Below are 24,129 nucleotides of genomic sequence, written 5' to 3' on the forward strand. Positions count from 1 at the left end.
TACAGAACATATGAGCCGTGCCATGACAAAACCAACATAGTGGCTTTGCGGCCAGCATGGATCCGGACCAGCGTTCGTATCCGCGGAGTCTGGTCAGGATCCATGCTGTTCGCTAACATTTTCTCTAATTGCAATAGACTTTGAAAGCGAACAGCATGGATCCTGACCAGACTGCGCAGGATGCGCAGGCTGGTCTGGATCCATGCTAGTCGCAAACCCACTATGATGGTTTTCTCATGGCGCGGCGCATATGATTAAGCAAATTCTTTCCGCAAATAAAATCAGTTTGTAGAAAAGCTAGAGTAAAGTAATGTAAAACTCTGCAAATCATTTACCAATATCAAGATCGTCTGTAGGATGTAGATTCTATTCAACATAAAGTTGTTTCTCAGTTTTCATGAAGAACCGAAAAGACGGCTCTAACTTCAATCTTCCCTGAGAAGTTACATGATCACTGGTTCCAGTGATTAAATTTTGAACCAGACGACAGGAGTTCAAAAAGCTTTCTATCAGCACAGTATGAGTTCCCAGATATATAGTCTGACCAGACACGAAGGTTGATACTTTCACCATGAAGCTCCTCTGCAATTTGTTACAATTTCAATTTTATTAATTATTTTTATGATCATCTCTCCAAATCAACGCACTTAATAGGTCTGTCATCCGGTCTGCGAAAGCTTACGAGACTTCTGGGTAACATGTAATTGCTTATCCCTCCCCTAAGATAATTTTCTGCTACGTCGTATATGGTAGAAGCTAGTTAGGCTTAAATTTTATATTATAAATAGATTTTTTCGATGTCTGAGCGCCGTAGGGCGTTAAATTCTGCCGTTGATGAATAAATATACATAAAATGGTTCCTGGTGATGATCAACATATTGCCAAATATTTCATATGCACGACTAAAAATTAGTTTTTATTAATTAAGGGACAAAGGCACACTTTAATACTATTCGATTCGACAAGCATTGCTAGCTATTCAATTAATTGTTATGATTCCATACAGGTTTTTTGAAATTCTATAACAATGACAAAGAATTCCTTTAATACATTGTATTTATTCACTACAACAGTATATATACGTTTCCGTTGTATGCCATGTCTTTTATGTTATTACTACAGTGTAAAAATTATATTTTTCATTGTGTTCGTATTGGATAAAGCGTCAGGTTTATTAAATTTACTTGTAGCAATTCTGTGTTTACCCAATATTTCATTTTTTTTACGTGTTTTCAAGAAAAAATGCTGTGTAGAAGGTTTTAAACAAAAAGCACATTATCTGAATACATAAATTCCGAAATTTACCGATTCTTATCAGTAATGAATGTTGACTGAAGAATAACTCGCATACTACCTTATAATTATATTTGAAAGCAGGGGCCTCCGTGGCCGAGTGGTTAAGGTCCCTGACTTCAAATCACTTGTCCCTCATCGATGTGTGTTCGAGCCTCACTCGGGCCTCACTCGGGGCGTTGAATTCTTCATGTGAGGAAGCCAGCTGGCTTACGGAAGGTCGGTGGCTCTACCCAGGTGCCCGCTCGTGATGAAATAATGCACGGAGGGGCACCTGGGGTCTTCCTCCACCATTAAAGCTGAAAAGTCGCCATATGACCTATCATGTGTCGGTGCGACGTTAAATCCAAAAAAAAAAAATATATATATTTGAAAGTAAACATATATATTAAAATTGTTTTGGATAAACATAAAGTCGATGAGAATAATCTCTCCATTTTACTGAAATGTGAAGATGTTTTCAGATGTCCCGGAAACTACATGTGTTATTTTATTTTCTATCTTTACATTAATATTGAAAACTTGACTTATCGATATGCACAGTGCGTTTGTTGTTGCAATTCTTTGACATTTATGTAGCACTCTCCTACATAGGTATGTGAAATAATTCGCTTACCTGAAAAATATTCTTGGATAGGATTTTCCATTAAATATATATCACTATTCAGTAGCATATAAGAATGAAATATTACAAATTGATATACAACAAAAGACAATGAACGCGAAAATGTCACATGATGACAGGTTCGTAGCTGATAAGTGAGTAAAGAAAAATTATGTCTGCCTGGGTATTGAGATGCCACCGCGTGGCAAAGCCGTCCAAAAATATCATTGCGTGATAAAGCCGTCATGAAAGATGACATTACAATACTATTTGGTTCTGATCATTATCAGCCAGATATAAATTAAATACCTCAGAAATAAGTGCATCACATACAGACAAATATTTGTTGTTGGATGTACATCTAGCTGTCCGCAGACCGTATCTCATTTAAGTGCTAAGCCTAACAGAAATATTTCAGTACGCATGATCCGTGTGCTAATGTGTGACATGGCGTCTACGAAATGAGAAACATGATTTAGAATACCTCATCAACCCGTGTACAATCCTGACTTGTTCAGAATCAAATATAATTTTGAATGTTAGTCTCTCAGTGACATTTGTTTGCGATGAATCCTATCAGTTCGTTCGTATGCCAGTGATCCCCGGTCTACATTTTCCAGTCAATCGTTTTCCGATGTATGTAGGTATTCTGTAAAACATATCACAAAGATCTCCCACAGTTGTGTCGTGTGTGTGCAAGATTCAGACCCATAGCTGAAACGTCAAAGTCACAATCAGAGATTTCAAATTATCCGATTTCGTTTAGATCCAGTGTTTAATGCACTGATAGATGTGTAATTTACTAAAACAAACTGTAACCATACGAAGACAATATTTCAGTTTCAAGACTCAAACATCTTGCTGAGGGGTCCAGGTGAAGCACAGTATTTAATAAATGTTTTGTCTGATATGGATTAAATACGTATACTCTTTTGGCAGATACTGAAATAACTTTGCTTAAACATTTGCTATAAGAGTACACATTGTCACTTGCACCGTCGCACTCATAACCCAAACTTTAAGTTACAAATATTTAAAATTATAAAAAGATAATATATATTACATGCAATATATATTTCTAATGTGATTGTCAAACATTCAGAAGTTTTTATAAATGGATGGATGCTCTAATATTAATATTTCGTATACTGTGGACAAATTATTCCATTATCTGCTGTTTCTCGTGAATCTGTGGGCGAAGAAAGGAATACATTGTATCTAACATTTGTACAGATGAAAAGAGATTTGTCAGTATATGTCTGCAATTAAGCTACAGGTGAAATGGCATGTTTGGGGAACACCTTTGGCCAAGCTTTAAAGGGGAGCAGATATGTTCTATTTCACTCACTTTCGAAATCCAGCTGGATATCAGACTGGAGTGGTCTGGTATTCAGATGGATTGAGTGACTAGGCGAAATGGGTAATATCTGCTCCCCGTGACTACTTTTTTAAAAGTGTCCTCCAGCAAAGCAATTCCACATGTAGCCTTAATATAAACATAAAACTTTTTTCTGTTAGATACATATCGCAATATGTTACTGCCACATATTCATTAACAATAGCAGAGAACGACAGATTCCGACATGTTTTTATTTACTATTTCCCGCTATATCACTGCTTTTTTACTTGATCGAAATGTGCGGGTTTTCGTAAATATTTGTGAATGCAAACGATCCTCGTCTTTGTTTTTAATAAAACCAGTAATAAGAAAATAAATCTGTAAAAATGTTACCTGAATTGAAGTAAATTGACACAAATACTGCTACCTAACATAGCATTTGGTAACGTGGTATGCCATCAGTGCTGTAGTATGCACGGTTCGTATCACTATCTGAAAGATTAAGGCCACAATTTCATTTCACTTTTCTGCTATATGGAAAACTTAGATAGTTTTGTAAAAGATTGATAAATATTTTTTCCTATTTCAGTTTGTTATTAATAATAAAAGTGTGTGATAACAGTAGACAGTGAATTGTTGGTTATCTGTCACCCTGAATTGTATTGTACAGAATGACTGTACATACCATTTAGAGAAGGTTAAGTAAATTGGAAACGACATTCCCTTTCATTCCCATATACGGACTAATAAGGATGTAAGGTCCAGGGGGAATCATTTATGACGTTTAGCATATTTCAAAGTTAGTCATTTGTCTTAATAGTCATGGAAGGGTGACGTGTTCGTTGCATTCGTTGGAGAAATTATCATTTCACACGAAATGCTGTACACGTATTAGAAGTGCCTTGCTTCCAAACATAGGATATTGACCCGTTTCCAAAAACGCGGGACCAATTAGCGGCCGTCAGTTGCAATATCTGTAAATGCTAAAAGATGGTTGTCTGAAAGGACGTGTTCTATTGTCTCGTCTAGAACGCGACATACAGACTAACGAAGTCCTATATGGTCTGTCTAAATGGGCATATATTACCATTAATGGAGAATACTTCGGCTAAAGCCACATAAGTTTACCTTTACTATGGTTCAAACACTTTCATGTAATTGGTGATAGGCCGTTAAATGCAGTATAATTTAAAGCGTTATGTCTCATATTTACTGGTCAATGCCAAAACAAGCGAGTTTTAGCTTAACATTGAATATTAAGTATTTTCTTTCTTTTAGACTTCTTACCGATTTAACCAATGTGATTCATGGCATTGGCATAATTGACGAAATGTTCATTAGACCAAAAAGAACAATATTTGATGTTCTGCTAGTAAGTTTATTTAATGCATAATGCGGTCTAGTTTATTTAAAAGGAACACATTCAGAAATTTAAATAACTTCTTGTAGAAACCTAAAAAGAATGGATATAAAATATCAAATTAAAGAGTTTGTTATTAGTTTCTTAATCTTGTTTTTTTTTTATATTCTGAGGGCAAATAAAAGTTCGATATCGTAATGAATTTTCGATTGTCGATATTTGACTCGACAGCATTCTACCCGACGTAAATTTAAGTATGTATTGTATGGATTTACTGACGAAGACACCCTTGTTAGTCTATAGTTCAAACGTGTTTAACTTTAGTCCATGGAATCAGTTATGGTGATGAATTAATAACGTGGGTCATCTGGAAGCTATGCTTTTATTGTAAAACGTTTGAGCATTTTTTTGTGTAGTTAGACATATCAATGTCGGTTCATATGTATTGAAATTTCAATGTCGTTTGACAAAACGTTAAATTTATAGTACATGTCCCAACGCCCTCTTGAAAGTTATTTGCATTTTCTTGACATAAACGGAAGAGAAATATGGTGCTTGTAAAGTAACTATGAACTTCTCCAGAACCACATTTATTTGTTCTGAAAAATTAATTCCTGAATTGGCTTGAAGCAAACTTTTGATGGTATATTATCTAAATGTTTTCTAATGGGAACCTAATGTTTGTAGTAATCATATCCATCAAGGTTTGGTAAGAACTGTTTTGCAGATTGAATGATGGAGTGGTATCAACTAAAGTAATGTTACCAATAACAAAATATATGAAAGTGAAATCAATATTCAGACAATATATCATATTCACATTAAGGCATAACGTTTTGTGAGACGTGTCTATTCTGCGCTTTCTCTTATAAATAGGTCGTAAAATCAAACCACAATGCATTAGATGAATTATCTAGATACTTTAGTTAGTCATTTTTGTTTTCCACGTGATGCATGTCAAGTGTACATCAAACTTGCTTCAATCTGAAAAATAGGAAAGTCAGCAAAGATGCAACTGGTAATAAATATGTGTTTGGTTTGCCCGGATATTTAGATATAACTTGCTGGAAAAGTCATCATGAAATATAGTATTGCAATAATGCATATTGTTTTTCATTATCAGGCGGATATTAAGGATATATCTACGGAAATTTCAAAACAAAACGTATCTCATGGGGATCAAAATGAGCTGTTGAATGTAGCTGTCGGCATACCAAAAGTAATTAAATTGATAACTGAAAGTGATATAGGAAAAGTTTCTGCGCGTTATCTTTATTCTGATGAATAAAAAATAAATGTGACAGTTTCTTTCAATTTAATGTTGCTAGGCATCCACTAAATTACAAACTACGCATATTTGTTTTATACATGTAATATGTTTTATGCATAATAACGATTTGATACATTCTTAACATATTTTCTGAATTTAGTGTTTACAGGAACAATATATATATATATATATATGATAAATGTTTTGTACACTGTCTTACTTGCATATACATTTAATGAACATTACTAGTATATCTCTATGTTTGTGACTTAATACTTTTCAAAAATACTATTTTGTCTAGTAAATACAAATCACCAGATTCCAGGAACATCAAAATCTTACAGGCAAAGTATTAACCGTCAGTTCTATAAAGGGAAGTACGCTGAGTCTGTGTCAATTTTCTTTAAAAGTATTGATGTTCTTATAAGAGCTGATTAAAGGTTATCGCAAATGGAACAATCATTTTTCTTATATTCCTAGAAATAATTGTCTACCTTTGGGAATATTGTGTGTCTTTAGCATATTTCCTTGCTTAATTATTTATATTATCCCATATCGAAGGTTATTGACGCTGGCGTCTAACGGAATTATCATCATTTTACATGAGACTTGCCTTATGTAATGAAATGACGAATTTAAGACAATGGTCATTCAGCTAAAATGGTGACCGCTATGCTGCCAGTGACAATAATTGTACATGCCGAAGCAAGTTGTCTAAATAAAAGTGTTTCATTGTCTTTCGCGTTTATGATGCAACTAAATGAAAGAGGCCCTGTTAATGAAGTCTGATATTGTCAATATCTATTAATTAATGGATGCTCATAAATGTAAAGTCTAATGAAAATATTACCAACAAATGCGATTGTCAAGTTATTTTGTTAAGATTTTGGCGACGTTGATACTAGTGTTTAAATAGTTTGTGCCAAAATGTTAGTTCATGCTTTTCACGCTTGCTGTTGATAAGCAGCCGAGGTAAGCGTTTTTGTTTTGTTAGCTTTTGCGTTTTATTTTCTTGTTGTTTTTAGCTCACCTGTCACATAGTGACAAGGTGAGCTTTTGTGATCACCCTTCGTCCGGCGTCCGTCGTCCGTCGTCAGTCCGTGCGTCCGTGCGTCAACAATTTCTTGTCTGCACGATAGTGGTTTCATTTATGATTTTATTTTAACCAAAGTTACACACAACTTGTATCACCATAAGATCACGGTTCCTTTCTTGAACTGGCCAGATCCCATCATGGGTTCTAGAGTTATGGCCCCTGAAAGGGCCAAAATTAGCTATTTTGACCTTGTCTGCACAATAGCAGCTTTATTTATGATTTGATTTTTACCAAACTGGCGCACAACTTGTATCACCATAAGATCTTGCTTCCTTTCTTGAACTGGCCAGATTCCATTATGGGTTCCAGAGTTATGGCCCCTGAAAGGGCCAGAATTAGCTATTTTGACCTTGTCTGCACAATAGCAGCTTCATTTATGATTTGAATTTAACCAAACTTGCACACAACTTGTATCACTATAAGATCTTGGTTCTTTTCTTGAACTGGCCAGATTTCGTTATGGGTTCCAGAGTTATGGCCCCTGAAAGGGCCAGAATTAGCTATTTTGACATTGTCTGCACAATAGCAGCTTCATTTATGATTTGAATTTAATCAAACTTGCACAAAACTTATGTCACCATAAGATCTCGGTTCTTTTCTTGAACCGGCCAGATTCCATAATGGGTTCTAGAGTTATGGCCCCTGAAAGGGCCAAAATTAGCTTTTTTGACCTTGTCTGCACAATAGCAGCTTCATTTATGATTTGATTTTAACCAAACTTGCACACAACTTGTATCACCACAAGATCTTGCTTCCTTTCTTGAACTGGCCAGATTCCGTCATGGGTTCCAGAGTTATGGCCCCTTAAAGGTCCAAAATTGGCTATTTTGGCTTTTGCAGCCATATAGAGACTTCATTTATGGTTTTATCTGATACAAACTTCCAAAATATCTTCAACAACAATAAATCTTGGATTCCATGACAAATCAAATCCAATCGTAGGTTCCAGAGTTATTTTATATCTGATTACCTCCCCTGATTGTAATCAAAATGGATTTATATCAGTAAGTACTTATAGGACTTATTTGAAATTTCATTATTGTTATGAGTTGGACTGAGACAATCAGGGTAGATAACTATGGACTGATTTTATGTCAAATCACCTCCCTTTATTTCAAATTAAAATGGGTATATCTCAGTAACTAATGAAGAAACTGATCTGAAATTTCATTTATGTCAGCGGATTTATTTGGCAGATCCTTCTTTTGTTCACTTATAATATATTTTTTATAACTTCCCTTTTACGTTACTATAAATAGCTTATTTTAGTAACTTTTTATTATTGGCCGTAGGGAAAAACCGAGACCACTTTTCTGTGGTACAATATGGGTGGTACCTCCAATTTTTAGGTGTATTTTGACATATCTATACCTTGTAAGAAGTTTTGTTTTCTTTTTGGTTAAATTTCTTCCTTTTGTTGTTCCTGTCCTTTGGACTGAGATATCTTTTCTGAGGACCTTCTTGTCCTCAAGTGCAATGATAACAGGTGAGCGATATAGGGCCATCATGGCCCTCTTGTTTAAACCAGTTAGCAAAATTTGATGTAGGTGCACTGGGTGGAACAGCTAGGATGGCATGGTAAAGCATTGGACTTGTATGGAATTTAAATATTCATACTCCAGCATGACTATATTTCCCTTCTGTGGTTTGCTGGAAGCTGATGCGGTATACTGAACATATGATTAAGCAGATTCTTAAAAAGTTTCCGAAAATAAAATCAGTTTGTAGAAAAACTAGACTAAAGAAATGTAAAACATTGCAAATCATTTACCAATTATATCAAGATCGTCTCTATTCAACATAAAGTTGTTTCCTCAGTTTTCATGAAAAACCGAAAAGACGGCTTTAACTTTAATCTTCTCTAAGAAGTTACATGATCACTGGTTCCAGTGATAAATTTTGAACCAGACGACAGGAGTTCAAAATGCTTTCTGTCAGCATTGTATGAGTTCCCAGATATATACTCTGACCAGACATGAAGGTTGATACTTTCACCATGAAGCTCCTCTGCCATTAGTTACCATTTCAATGGTATTAATTATTTTTATGATCATCTCTCCAAATCTACGCACTTAATAGGTCTGCCATCAGGTCTGCGAAAGCTTACGAGACTTCTGGGTAACATGTAATTGCTTATCTCTCCCCTAAGATAATTTTCTGCTACGTCGTAAATGGTCGAAACTAATTAAGCTCAGATGCTATATTATAAATATATTATTTCGATGTTTGAGCGCCGTAGGGCGTTAAATCCTGCCGTTGATAAATATACATAAAATGGTTCCTGGTGATGATTAACATCCTGCCAAATATTTCATATGCACGACTAAAAATTAGTTTTTATTAAGGTCCGTTTAAGATTGGACAAAGTCACACTTTAATACCATTCGATTCGACAAGCATTGCTATTCAACTAATTGTTATGGTTCTATACAGGTTTTGAAATTCTATAACAATGACAAAGAATTTCTTTAATACATTGTATTATAAAACGAATTATTTATTTGATGTTTTCGTACTTCAGTATTATTCGCACTGCTTATATAATTATCATAAAATTTAAAAACCATTTCATAGAAATATAACCTTTCCCTAAGCTATATTAGATAAACTATTTTCCCGTTCTTTTCATTTTCTTAAAAAGCAAGTACAAAAGTCCTACAGGAAATGAACCCAGCGGCTCATACAGCACTCAAAACCTTTGTGAGAAACTGACATACGATTTTAGCTTAGTTCGTACACACAATATATTTTGTTAAATACGTAGTAGGATTGCTTTATATGTCATAAAGACAGTAGAATAAAATTGATGTTGTCTGGTCGAGTAGGATTATAATGACAGACACCGTTAAACACTACCGATGACAGTTTTGGCCGTCCTACTTAGAAAATATAAGAAGCCGGATATATCAACTACTCTAGTTGAAACGTATCGAGTTAATAAAGAGGAATGTTCCCAAGGACACAATAAACAACACATAAATTTTACAGTCGTCTATGTAATTATTAACAGATGCATTTTAATAATGATTTTGAAATTTTTACTGACATCAGAAATACACGACCAGTACTATAGCGCAATATGTGAAAACTTTTTATTAATGCCAAGTGCCAGTTCTTCAAACGAAGATACTTACCACTTCAGAACATTTAGATTTGATGACAGTTTCTTAATTGATGATAAGGCGTGGATTACTGGAACGAAAATTAGCTTATTACTATAGTCATTTTGTTGTACTTGGGATAATGGGTTTTACAAAGGTTATCTCAAATAACGGCTGACAGACTGTTGTGAAGCCATGTTTCAATTCAAGTATTATTGGGCTATCAATTACATTAAAACAATGATACTAAAACTGACATTTGTTTGATATATAGTGTATAGGCGATGCTATTTCTGTTGAAATGAATAAAGGTTTTGTCTCTATTGACACACCTCATATTATTAGTATGACACCGTGTCAAATATGTTGTGAAATAACACTTTTGTGTCGATTTGCTGTAAAATCTAACTCACTCACTAGTCGGCTAGGAGAGAACCCTCAGTTCTCACGTGCTCACTAAATAGTAAAAGTTTAAATCGCACAAATGTGGCCTATATATTAAACCTGTTTTGACAAAAAGGGGAGAAACTGTAAGATGGTTCATTAAAACGGAAGAAGAATTCCCTGCTTTAACCATAATGGAAAGTTTCTCCGAAAACCGACGTTTGTTTGTGACAAATACAAACATAAGGCACCGACACATTCTTTGTATATGCTTTGAATACTTGCAAATGTTCACTAATTACTCTACAAATCTCTTGACAAACAAGCAAACAAAAATCACCTTGATTTCAGCGCTGATAAATGAACTGGACGTTTAATAGACCTGGAATATAACTGGTTCCTAAAACGTTCTCTAATTAAACCAGCACTGTAATTAGATAGACATCACTTTCATCAGAACGCAATTAAGATAGTTTAAAATCCAGTTCAGGATTGAATACAATTTATGGATCAGGAGTAGATAATATTTTGCGTTTAATTTCCTTTCATCTGAGAAAGCACAAAGAATAAACTGATTGTCATTTGGCGTGTCCAGAACGAGACACGTGTTCCAAGCCATTAAATATAATTAGTTACTGAATCAGTCTATATCAGAGTTGAGTTTGAGCACAATATGTAGTGGAATAAAACGACCTTCCATTTGATATATTAGTGACGTCCATTAAAACTCATTGTTCGGCATGGGAAAGCAATGCAAAACGAAAATGGTATTTCAATGCAACGTTTCCTTCAAAGAGATTAGATTATGTCAAATGTTCCAAGTACTTTTGTTTTATTTCACAGAAAATAAAAATACGTTAAATCCTCGTGTACAAGAATCCTTAAATACATTGAAAACCAATGCATGAAAAACACTTAACAATGACCGGACATTCTTCAGCAGCTTACAGGTAACGCGTCAAGATTTGTAAAATTTTACCCAATAAAGTCAGTTTCGTATTTACTTTTTAAAATGTACATAAAGTCATACCTTTGTTTAGGAAATGCATTTTAATTAATACAAAACTAAATACTTGTATAATGAAAAAGCTAATGACTATAGAAACATGTAGTTCAATAAAGGCAACAGAATGCCTTACCCCAAATAAAATGTTGGACAATACTTACCGTCTGTGGTTACCCCATACACACTAATATTTTCATTCATTTTTAATTACAGTACTCCCTGCTCAAGTGAAGTGTCACAAGTTTTGGAAATATTAATTGTTAAATTTTATTAATATTTGTACTGTTTATGGTAAAAGCGGCTCTGTCACTGCACACAATTTGCAAATAATATATTGAAGACTGATACTAACATGATTCTTGATTTTGTAAGACCTTTTCAAACATATATATGGTAATTTATTTTCTTAAACAAATAACAGAAATATACAACCCTCTGAAGATTTTAGAGCATAATATATCATAAACTTTATACATCACATCAAATACAAGACAATATTTCAAAGACAAGGGACTCCCTATATGAGGTAATGTGCATATGTTGTATCTAATACAAGCATCATCTTTAACCAGTAAGATAAGCCCTGTACATAAAGAAAAAAAAAACGAAACTGAGTTACAATCCTCTTTGAATACTTAATTATTTTGTGTCATACTATGTTAAAAATTACTTATTTGTTTAATAAAGAAAATCCCTGCACCCCCCCCCCCTCCCCCCCACCTCCACACACACGAAATATATCTAACTTTGGTGAACTTCACTGTTTCAGTTGAAATGTCATAGCTTCTACAAAAGCCGTATTAACCTAAAGCAAACTGGGACTTTCAGAAGAAAATGAAAACAGGTGGTAAACTTTAAACTTCGTTATCAATATTTTGTCCAATCAAGCGGTACGAATAAAACTGTTCCTCACTGTCTTTCGTAGTAAAGCATCAGCTATGTTTATTGTTGTATGAAACGCGTGTTAATATCATTAACACACTGCAAGACTGGCCGTCTTTATTCAATTTAAGACCGAGAAATTCCCGTTGGCTGCAGGACCTTTTTCTAAATGTCTGAAAATGGTGGTATTGTTAATGGAGGAAAAAAGAAAAAGATTTTCAGTCAAACAACAGTTTGCACGTTTCTGTGCATATTTTTACAGCGTCGCCATCAATTAAAACGCACTTACACACAAATCCACGACGTTTGTATATGCAAAAGATCAGTGTTCTCACAAATTTACGTTAATATGCACATAAAAAAGATAATTGACCAGTCAAAAGACAACTAGAGCCGCAACTCTCGCTGGTATCATTTGTTAACTGTTTTAAGCAGACGACAAGAAATATCAATGTTTTCTACCATATCAGTGTAATTATTTGCCCGATTATTGTACCAAGTAATTTTAATTTTAGTTGTTTTCATGTTAATGTTGCATGACTGCGATAAATTACGGGATTTCTTGGCAATTTCTGCCCTTCTATCATTTTATGCAGCATCGTGTATAGTCGAAGTTAATATAACTTATATCATATTTCAGATAACAAAACTAACATGGCTAGTTAGCGTTTTGCGTGACTGTGGGGCGTTAACTCATAGAATCGATGATAAATATGCAAAACCCGATCCTTTATATTCATCTAGCCGACTAGCGATTTCTACAGTACACTGTTCCTTGAATAGTAAATGTGTAATTAGTATGAACAACCAGATATACCAATTTCGTTCTGAATATGGGAGCGACATACATTGATAAAATTATCCAACGTGCTTTGCAGAACTTTACCACCATAATGCTTAGATGAAAAAGTTGTGCACTTATCTAGCGGATGCAATATATGTATACTGTTCATGTATGTTTTGTTAATCTATTAGAGAGTATTACTTTTATAACAACAAAATGTTAAATGTTGTCAATTCTATTAGTATTTATTGATTTTAACCGATGCCACCGATCAGCTATACACATGCATTATCTCGCATAAGTTAGTTGTTTGCCAACCTCACTATATAGGGCATTCATCAGTGCCAAGAAAGAACCGCATTGCTCAGGACTGATAAGGATTTATGCATGAGCCTGACTTTAAATCTACTCTTACCTTCCCAAGACTGACGAACCGAAAGCTATGACAGGCGATACTGTACTGTCAAAACTGTCAATGGAAAACACATTGTACGTGACACCAGCAACAGCTTTACATTATACAATCAAAAGCCGAATTGCTCCTCTGGCCCTGTGGGCAACATACTTGACGGCTACATTGAAATCCAAAATTCGAAGAAAGTGTATCTGCCTTTCGCCTGTAGTTAATGATGAATGAATAATATTAATTTAATAGAAATACTCGCCTACATTTTAGAAGTTAGATACAGATTTACTAAATCGCATTAAATCAAACACACAAAGAGCTTATGTTGTCAACCACCAACATATTTGAACAGTATGATAGCTTTCTAGGACCAATTTTTAGCTCACCTGAGCCAAAGGCTCATGGAGAGCTTTTGTGACCGCTCAATGTCCGTCGTCCATCGTCAGTCGTGCGTCGTCCGTCGCGCGTCCGTCAGCATATTCTAAAAAATCTTCTTCCTGAAAACCACTGGGCAGAATTACACCAAAGTTCATAGAAATGATCCTTGAGTAGTCCCCTTTCAAAATTATTCAAAGAATTATATTCCATGCAGAACTCTGGCCGCCATGGCAATCGAAAGGAAAAACTTAAAAAATATTTTTGTCCAAAACCGCAAGGCGTAGAGCCTTGATATTTGGCATGTGACATAATCTTATCGTCATCTATGAAGATTGTTCAAATTGTGCCCACAGCCCGGGGATCACAAGTTTTACGTAGACTGATATAGGAATTAAAAAAAAAATCTTCTTGTCTAAACCCACACGACCGAGGCCTTTGATATTTGGTATGTAGCATTGCCTTGTGGTCCTCTACCAAAATTGTTCAAATTGTAACCCTGGGAGGAAAGAGGCTCTGCCCCGGGTTGTCTCAAGTTTTACATAGACTTATACAGGAAAAAACTTTAAAAATCTTCTTGCTGAAACTGCAAGGCCTAGGCTTTTGATATTTGGTATGTAGCATTGCCTAGTGGATCTCTAACAAGATTATTCAAATTATGCCCTTGGGGTGAAAAGAAGCGCCGGCCTATGGGTCACTTGTTATAGGAGTTATATAGGAATAAATACTTCAAAAATTATCCGATCATATTTCCTAGACTGTTTAATTATAAAACCAGATGACCCCAAGCGATAAGGCTGTGACCTTGACCTTCTGACCTACTTTCTTGTTCTTTAAGATACAGCCTTGAAATGTGGATGATATGTGCAGTTTTGCACACGGATCTTAACATTGACTTTCAGTGACCATGAATATGACCTACTGACCTTCTTTCTAATATTTTAGCATCAGTTTGCCATTTTAAACATGTGGCTCATATTACACAGGTGAGCAATTCAGGGTCATCATGACACTCTTGTTAAAATGAAGGGATAATAGGACATTTGTCTATTTAAGTCTATACAATTAGTAGAATAGTGAAGACTCTGGCGTTTAATGATCGTACAGTTTTAAATGTCTTTTATCGGCGTTGTTTCATATTAGTTTATTAAAGATATGAAATTCAATTATATTTACCAAAAAAAACCCCCTCAACTTTTGGCGCATTAATAAAATACATGTGTAGAACGAATCACGTTATCTTAAAACTTAATTACTAAATTTCCCTGTTGCACTATATTAAAGATGAATGTAAAATAAAAGTATTCCACTGGAGATTTGTTTGCTTATTTCGCGCATATTAATCATGTTTTTTTCTGGTATTATTGTACAGAAATAACCATTTTGCATTATTTTGCATTACAAGTATTTTGTAGGACAGCACTTTAAACGCAGTTGAAACGCTTACATGGCAAGTGAATGAATGTGTTAAGAAACAGATGAAACTGGCATTTAACGTTATTATTTTTTTAAACTGATATGTTTCTTTAGATTAACACGGCTAAATCTTCCTCCTCTCCATTTATAACGTGATATGTGTCTTTATATTGATATGGCTTAATCGTTCCCTCTTCATTTATAGCGTTAGGGGTTTAAAGTTTTGATTGTTACCATATACACTATACATGCTTGTGTACGTATATGCCATCAACCACATTTACTCTGAATATCCGGATTCTCAGTCAGCTGATGTCACATGACTGCAATTGCCGTCTTGATACAAATTTGGAAAGTTTCAGCATATGATTACCTATTATTAATCAATTCATAGTTTGCACCGTTATAAGATATCTACATACAAGCTGAAAGCACACATTTGTCATTAGAAATTTATTTTAAATATGACAAGAAATATGACAGGTTAAGCTAAATCGGCTAGAATGATTTTGTTCCTTATAATCTCACATCTCTAGCAAGCAAACTTACATTATAAAGGAGAATAGGATTGGCTCTATGATATCAAAAAGATGTAAAATAATAATAACACCGAAAAGCAATAGTATGCATTTTTCGCGGGGTTTTCAAAACCCTTAAAGTTTGTTGATAATACTGCAAAAGAGATCGCCTCAGATTTATGTAAACTCGTGTTCAAAGACGATTTCATTTGTTCCACGATCAGCAAAATATACATTCATAGCAACAAGGCAGTAGGAGGACAACAATTAGGTCAGGCCCTGTTCACGAAAGGAGGGTATGGACTTTTCTATAGAATGACCAAAGTGATGGGCATTGGAATGGTATCAACGCGATAAAAATCCACAGAATCATCGAGAACACTTCTTTCTTGCCCCAATACCTTTGTATGCATTTTCAGGATGGCAAACACAAGAGATAATTTAAAAAAAAAGAATGAAGTATGGAACAGAAAAAGAGGAATTTAAATTCTTATGATTAACCACATTTAACATAAACCAATGCTGCAATTAGGGAAATTTAAGCAATAGCAATATAATGGTCACAGCTATTTACGTGTTCTTGTTTTGTCAGAGACTGAAGGTGAAGATAAGAACATCTAATGTCAGTTACAGACGTTTTTAGCATGCGACAAGAAACTAAAAGGATATGAGACCAAAACTGCATTTTGCTTAAAGTTTACCTTACTATTCTTACAAAACAAAACATATGGGAACAAAATATAACGTTAAGGGCTCGCTGCATTTATGGGATCATTGAATCAACCAGAATGTATTCTATTTAAGGGAAAGACACATTTAAGTGTCTCGCTTAAGAATAAGGCCTTAACTCTGTTGTTGAAAGTATATAATTTTGAAGCAAGAATAAATTAAATTTGTCAACCGTTTGCTGGAATCATGAAACCAGCGCTCAGGAGATCCTGCCTGAAAAATTAATAAGAAACATTAGTTATTAACATAGGAAAGGGTGGCTGGGAGTTTGCTGAAAGATGTTTCCTCTACGAATGCGGAAATTAAATTGCGGCAACTAAAACTTTTCGACGAGTACTACATATCTATGTTTAAGAAAACGGAGACAGATGATCTTGTTCTGGTTGTCTTTAATCAAAGAATTGGTATAATTTGTCAAATGATTACCAATGAATTGGCGGTATTCGTCACACTTAACTGGTATTGTCAAAGTTACAACTGTCAGTATCATTTAGGATAAGGCTTTATATTATATGCATTTTTGGTCGATTTAACAGCTCACTGAATATAAATGGATTCTTAAGGCTACTGAAAATGACATTCCTGTTCCATTTTCATTAACACACTAATGACGACCTAACTTTCATGAAAACCGTTGGCATTTAGCATAATATTCTTACTTAGTCATTACTGTTAACGTCATTCCTGTTTATGCCTTCAGTAGGAAAGATCGTTATTTGTCATATTATAATCTTGCACTGTAGAAAGAAATATACAAATTGCGAACACTGCGTAATACAGCCCAACTGCTCACATTAGGATATCAACCGCTCCTAAGAAAAAGGTTAAAACACATTGACCAGCCCGAGGAAGATGTAGAAATGAACATTTTAGCTGAATTTCAAATAATTTTTCCTTAATTAAAACATATTTATATTGACCAACTCTAAATTTAGATGAATATTTCCTTGAAATTTGGTTAAGAGTAATAATTGAACTTCCTGTCCGTAATAAATGCAGAAACTTTAGAAATAAAGTATCGGTACTTAAGGTAGCTATGTACGTATAATTAACCTAAATAATAATGGTATTCAATTGAAATCAAAAAGGAAATGTCAAAGAAGCCGCCGAAAAACTCGTTATCATCATTCTGCAAGTGCTTAAAATGAGAGAAAATGCGTTACCATGGAAACTCGATCCCAGAGACATATACATTTGTATTTTAAAAGTTGTATTAGGAACACAATGCACATACCAATATCAACTACGCAGACTTGTACGAATAAGAGCAAAACCACAAAAAGGTGAAAATGTTAAGAATCAATGTTTGCCTTCTGCTTTTAATACAATATATATTTAAGGGTCATATTTTTCACACCCGGATACAAAATATTTCAAGGGACAGAGGGACACAAGTGTGAGGTGTAAGCAGCTTAAACATTTCGTTACACGAAGTATAGTGAAGGTCAAAACGAAAAAAAAAATTCAGCGTAATACAGTCGAGGTCACTCAACAGGAAACTGCTGCCTGCCTTCGAATCAGGATAGCAAGAAAACAAAACTATCATAATGGCATTTTCTGCAGTTTTTCCTGCAGTTCAGCGGAAGCACATGGCGGGGAATTATTTGCCAAAATTTATATGGGATATAAGAATGACTCATGGATATGACAGAAAAGTGACTATCATACTATATATTTAATGTGCTAAAAGTGACAGGAGTAACTTTAGTAATAAAGCTTTTCTGTTCAGGGAAGTCACAAAATAACCAATATGTCTCGACTGATAATTGAGCTAACTGCAAAATGTTGAATTGTCAATGGGCCAATTCGTTTGACAAAACCCGGGATAAACCAGTCACGACATTTTGTATTGCGGCTTGTTTCAAATAAATTAGCGATTCTTTTTCTTGTAGTATATTTCTTGCTTTACTGGTATTAACCACAAATTTGCAAATGGCTATCCATATATATATCGCAAAAATATATGATTTTCCGCATTTCAGCGCATGCCGGGAAGCCAAACGAATGCCTAGCCGGTTGCCAGCGGCAAAACTGCATACGCCGCAAATGAAGCAAGATTTCCGGCAAATCTAAAATATATCTTATTGCAACATAGATGTATTCTAACACTACATAGATTTCAATGTCAATCACCTTCTGTTTATTTGGAACTCTTTAAGGAAACGAGACCTTTTATTTTCGTATGTATTTGTAATTATCAGAAATCTGTCATCATTGTAAACTACAGAATTATTTAACAACTTCCGTTAGTCATATCTTAGGCTATGTTCAAATTTCATTAATATTATTTTTAAAGCAGAAAATTTATCCATGTTCTTCAAAATATAGCTTTGGTTTAGAGATTAGTTTTGTTCATGTGACAGTGATGAATTACTAACTTACACAGTTTCGTTCTTGTAGTTTCGCATTTGGCCAAATAGAATAGTTATGATAAAACACTAATAATGAGCAATTAAAACGTTGTGCATGCATGAGAGATGTAGTTTTCTTATATGCATTCATTACTCTTACTTTGTTTTGTTGCAAATTGGTGCGACTTACCGGAGTTGTTTTCTAGCAGAGATTTTCTAACTCCTCATTGAATCTATATATATAGCTATGGCTTTTCCCAAAAATATTATTCGTTTGATTTTAATTTAGCAGAACGATGGTTCATCAATAATGGTAGAGGCGACATAATGTATTGTTTTCAGAGTCCATGTTAATCCTGGTTTATCTTAACTATGTATACATGCATGCTATTAAATACAAAATCTTGGTGGTAGTTTTAGTATGTCTCTCAGGTACATCTATTAAAGCTAACGTTATCACACCAACGAAATAAGTAAGTAAAGTCTATGAAGGTCATGTATACATGTGATAGGTCTCTAAGGCCTGGTATCGGTAAGATCAATGATGGATAAAAAGCTGCGGCACTGGCTATAGGCAAGCGATTGTTTTCATATCCAATAGATTAACAAGAAATATCTTTAAAAATGATAGTCGGCGAATTGTAATAAGGAAAGAAGTTTATGAATTTTTCATCTAACATTCATCTTTCCTCTAACATTTTTCAAATTGCAAAACTAAACACCGCACTTTAACAATTTAAATGGTTCTCTTTTAATTTTTCGCAAAGGTTTCGTAGGGTTGCAATTTTGTTTCGTTTATTCTTAGACGAATAATTACAGCAGTAGTCTGATGAAGATTCATGAAGGGGTTCATGAAAAGAGGTCATTAAACGTGTTTATATTTTTAGCTAAATTGGTCCCTATCCCCATTTGTAACAAAATAGCAGGAGACCTTACGATATTGTTACACATCGAGTTTGATAAAAATCCATTACATTCTAGTGGTTAATGCAAAGAAAGGCATATCTACTTTTAGCTATAGTGGTCCCTAATAGGGCCCGACTTCCTATATAAATAAATTTGGAAGAGGACCTTATAATGATGCTCCAGACCAAGTATGACAAAGATCCACCAAGCTGTTTATGAGACGCTGTATAAATAAAATCTGGAAAGAAGATCCCTTGGAAGCACCGAAAACAAGTCAAACAGTGAAAATTGCAGGCTCGGTTTGATTGAGTCTGTTCATGCGCAGTAATGGAAAATGCAACACTGCCCACGCCCCCCTAGCACCAGCTTAAGCGGTTTTCAATCTTCAAATCTAAATTAATTGAAATCAATGATCCCGAATAACCAGAAAATATTACAACACTGAGATGAAGTCAAAGGTATTTCTAGTTTTAGCTCTAGCAGCCCCTAAAAGGGGTCAAATGTCCCAGCTGAATAAAGTTGGCTGCGGACCTAATAAAGATGCTACAAATCAAGTTTGATTAAAATACATGAGAAAAATCAATTAAAGGATTTTTTTATTTAATATTATTTTTATTTATTTCTAAAATAGGCCAACTGATCCCGCTTTAACAAATGCATATTCGCTATTCATGAATCTTTGGACAATGACGTCACACCTATAAAAAAGTGAAGGTCAAGCAAAACATACAATTGTAATTATTTCAATATTTCTGTTTCATAAACAAAGTTTGACCGTAGTCATATCACATAGATAAACTGTATACAGCGTACCTTCATTTCAGTGTAATGAGATTCAGTCATTATATAGCATATATATAATAAAACAGAATTCAACTGAGTTCAATATTTGCATACCATACTAAAGAAAAATATTCATATACGAGTATAATATATCAGTTAAATAATTCATAACAAATATATCAAAGCAAACAAGTACTCATTTTTATATACAATCTAAATAAGTCACAAAAGCAAGAAACCTTTTCATATACAGATGACAATTGTAACAAGGAAAATCTTTTAAAAAGCACTTCTCTACATAAAAGACGCTTATCACACCCTTATTCATGTGATACGCAGACCGTATTCAGCTTTTTCTTTAATTTGATATATGTTGGTATTTGAACAGGTTTTTATCATTTTTATTAAACTTACTTATCATTTTGAAATATATCAATATTCTTGCTAAATAAACTGAGCAGAAGTTAGCTTTAAAACTGTGAACAGCGTCGTTTAGGATAAACGCTTTGTCTACATTTCACTCAGCGTAGCACAATCAACAGAGTGAAAGAAAATGACACTCTCGTCCAAGCAGGCAGTGTTGCATAAATCTTCCATTTTGATAAAGTATCTATAATGCGTTATCAAGCAGTTTGATTTGCAAACTGAAGTCACGTGGCATAGGTAACGAGAACGAATTTAGACGGCGTCGCCGAAAAAAGCCTCGTAAATGTCAAAGAAAGCAAAAACAATTCTATTTCTCACGTGTATACTTACACAGAAATTGTATGTTTTGGATTCTTTTGAACAATAATGCCAGTGGTCTAGCTAATAAAAACTGAATTAGACGATTCGCTATAGATGAAGATTTAGGCCACTGGTTAGCAACGAATACACAAGTTTGTGAAAACTATAATCCAGCAACCTGTTTAAATAGACAAACACGTCTTGCAATCTTGCAATGCACAGAGATTATATTCAATGTAAACCTGCCAGCCACAACACAATTAATGACTTGATATTTTGCTGCAAAGTCAGCAAGTGTGGTTATATGAAGTGCCTGATAACGCCGATATACGTCAGCAATAAATATACATTTTGGACGGTATCATATTGTATAGGTAAAGTTGGAATAAAAGGTTGCGCAAATTATTTTCAGCAATTCAGGAGTGTTCCTACTGCGGGAACCTATTATACTAATATGTTGTCCAATGATAAAAGTCTTTATTATATACCTATTTTTAAATCGGACAAAAATATTGCTTGCATTTCATAAGTAAATATGAACAGGCAGAACATTCCTTTCTATACCTTTTGTACTGTTTGCTGCCGGACTACTTTCATTTAATATGCATGATCTGACACATGTACAGTGCACACAAAAAATCACTCATTTCTGTTTAAACATCGGCAAATATTGAAGATTTCGTTCGATAACAAAATAACAAACAAATAGATGGAGGTATATAATAAAAGGGTCATTACAATAGTAGCTAGATTTTGGATTTTGTATTCGGCTCTCGTGGATATTGTAAGGACGGATCACACTCGGCGCTTGCGCGGCTCGTGAGATCCGATCTGGCAAAATCCCAGTACAGCATCCCAGATCGAGCTACTAATTATATTAACCCTATTATGTAGCAGAACAAAAGGTGTATAATACTAATTTCTCAACTTCCAGCTTCTTTACTTTCTTCTTCCTCACATATTAGAAGTAATGAACTTGGAAGTTAGAAGTAACGAAGTTCGAAGTTAAAAGTAAAGATTACAAAGATATAAGTGAGAAGTCATTAAGGTAGTTCTGCACGTTTTGATCGAAAATTTTTCTACAATGTAGAATTTGATTAAACTCTGATTTTTCAAAACTTTAGAATATAACTAGACAATTCACCAAATAAAAAAGATAGGGTCGTGTGCTTGATTTTTTGCTAGACTGATTTGAAAAATGTCGACCTCACGCGATATTTCATAATGGGAGTCTATGGAAAAATCATAACTTTCTTAACTTTTTCGCGAATAGAAATATTCTCACAGTTGTAAATAAACACATGGCCTATAATTTGGTGAAATAAAATGTAGGTCCGTTTGCTTATTTTTGAAATATTTGCACATGATTAACGTAAACCGTACATTTCTCGCTAATTTTAAGACATTATTTTGAATTTTTCAACGTGTCATATGTTTTAATATCATATTTTGGCTTTAGAAATATAGCAACACTGCCATTGTAATGAATTTACTCACAGGTTTCGATTAAATCATAAAATTATTTTCATTTCCATACGCCGAATGCAGGCTTTATTCTATGTTTTCCGGATAAATGACGTTACGCCATAACTTCCGGTTTATCAAACGTGCACAACTACCTTAAGTATGTTCATAGAATTTAGAAGTTTTGAAGATGGAAGTTAAAAGTTAAAATTTAATTCAACGAAGTTGGAAGTTATATTTTTACTCACGGATTATGCATTGCATTTAGGAACAAGTTATAATCATTTTGTTTAAATTTAGACGACGCTTTGGGGATGGGAAATGCGTTTCCTTAAATAGAAATAATAAGGAACAAATATAAAATCACCAATAAACTGAAAGCATATTTAGATAAAATTAAGAAAACATATTAAATCATTTACAAACGGAGGGAAAGTAAAACAATTTAAGGTAGTTACCATTACCAATTGCAATACTTTTGATCTTCAGCTTCCTAGTAAACACATACTGGTACATTTGTAATATCACTGTGGTTAAAGTTTGATGAAGACGACATTTCATTCAATGAAGTGTGATTTTACAATAATTATTAGACCAATTATTTTGAATACTCTTTCAACGTTTACATACAATATCAATATTTTTAGAACTGATAAGACCAAGGTCGGGTGGGCAGACGCCGAGCGACCATGTCTTTTGTTAACAGTGATGTTTTTCTAACTGCTTAAATTTTCTTAAAACATAAATAATATCAATAATTATTTTTATTAATGGAAAGGATAGAAAACAAGCAATTTATTGATAATTTTAAATTATTATTTCGAAATAAAATGGATTAATAATAAACACTTAACTTACAGTGTTTTTTTTTTCTAAAAGTTTGGAGCATTGCTACGCCGCTATTAAAATCATATGTCATTTAAAACGGTAATTCATTTTCAGAAGATATTTGAATAAGAAAATATGAAATTCGTAAGTATTTCAAAACTTTTTGAATTTTTAAAATCCATAAATGAACGAAAAAGTTATTAAAAATTAAAAATTCCGATCCCATACACAAACGATGTAAAAATGTTTTGTTTAGTCCACCACCAGATAAACAGGTGTTGATGCGTGACGTCAGGGCGATCTCTCCTATTACTTGGAAGGCTGGATTTATCTTGTTATTTTGAGGTATAGGCAATACTAGGTTTGGCAAGAAAAAAAAATGTTTACAGTCTGTGTTGTAAAATATCCGACTTGAAATTTCTTACAATAATTATTAAAATATAGCTTTTTTCTATAAAACTATAACTATAACTATGACTATGAATAATGTTTGTTTTTCTGTAGTTGT

This window comes from Mercenaria mercenaria, chromosome 1 (assembly GCF_021730395.1).
Source record: "Mercenaria mercenaria strain notata chromosome 1, MADL_Memer_1, whole genome shotgun sequence".
Lineage (NCBI taxonomy): Eukaryota > Metazoa > Mollusca > Bivalvia > Venerida > Veneridae > Mercenaria > Mercenaria mercenaria.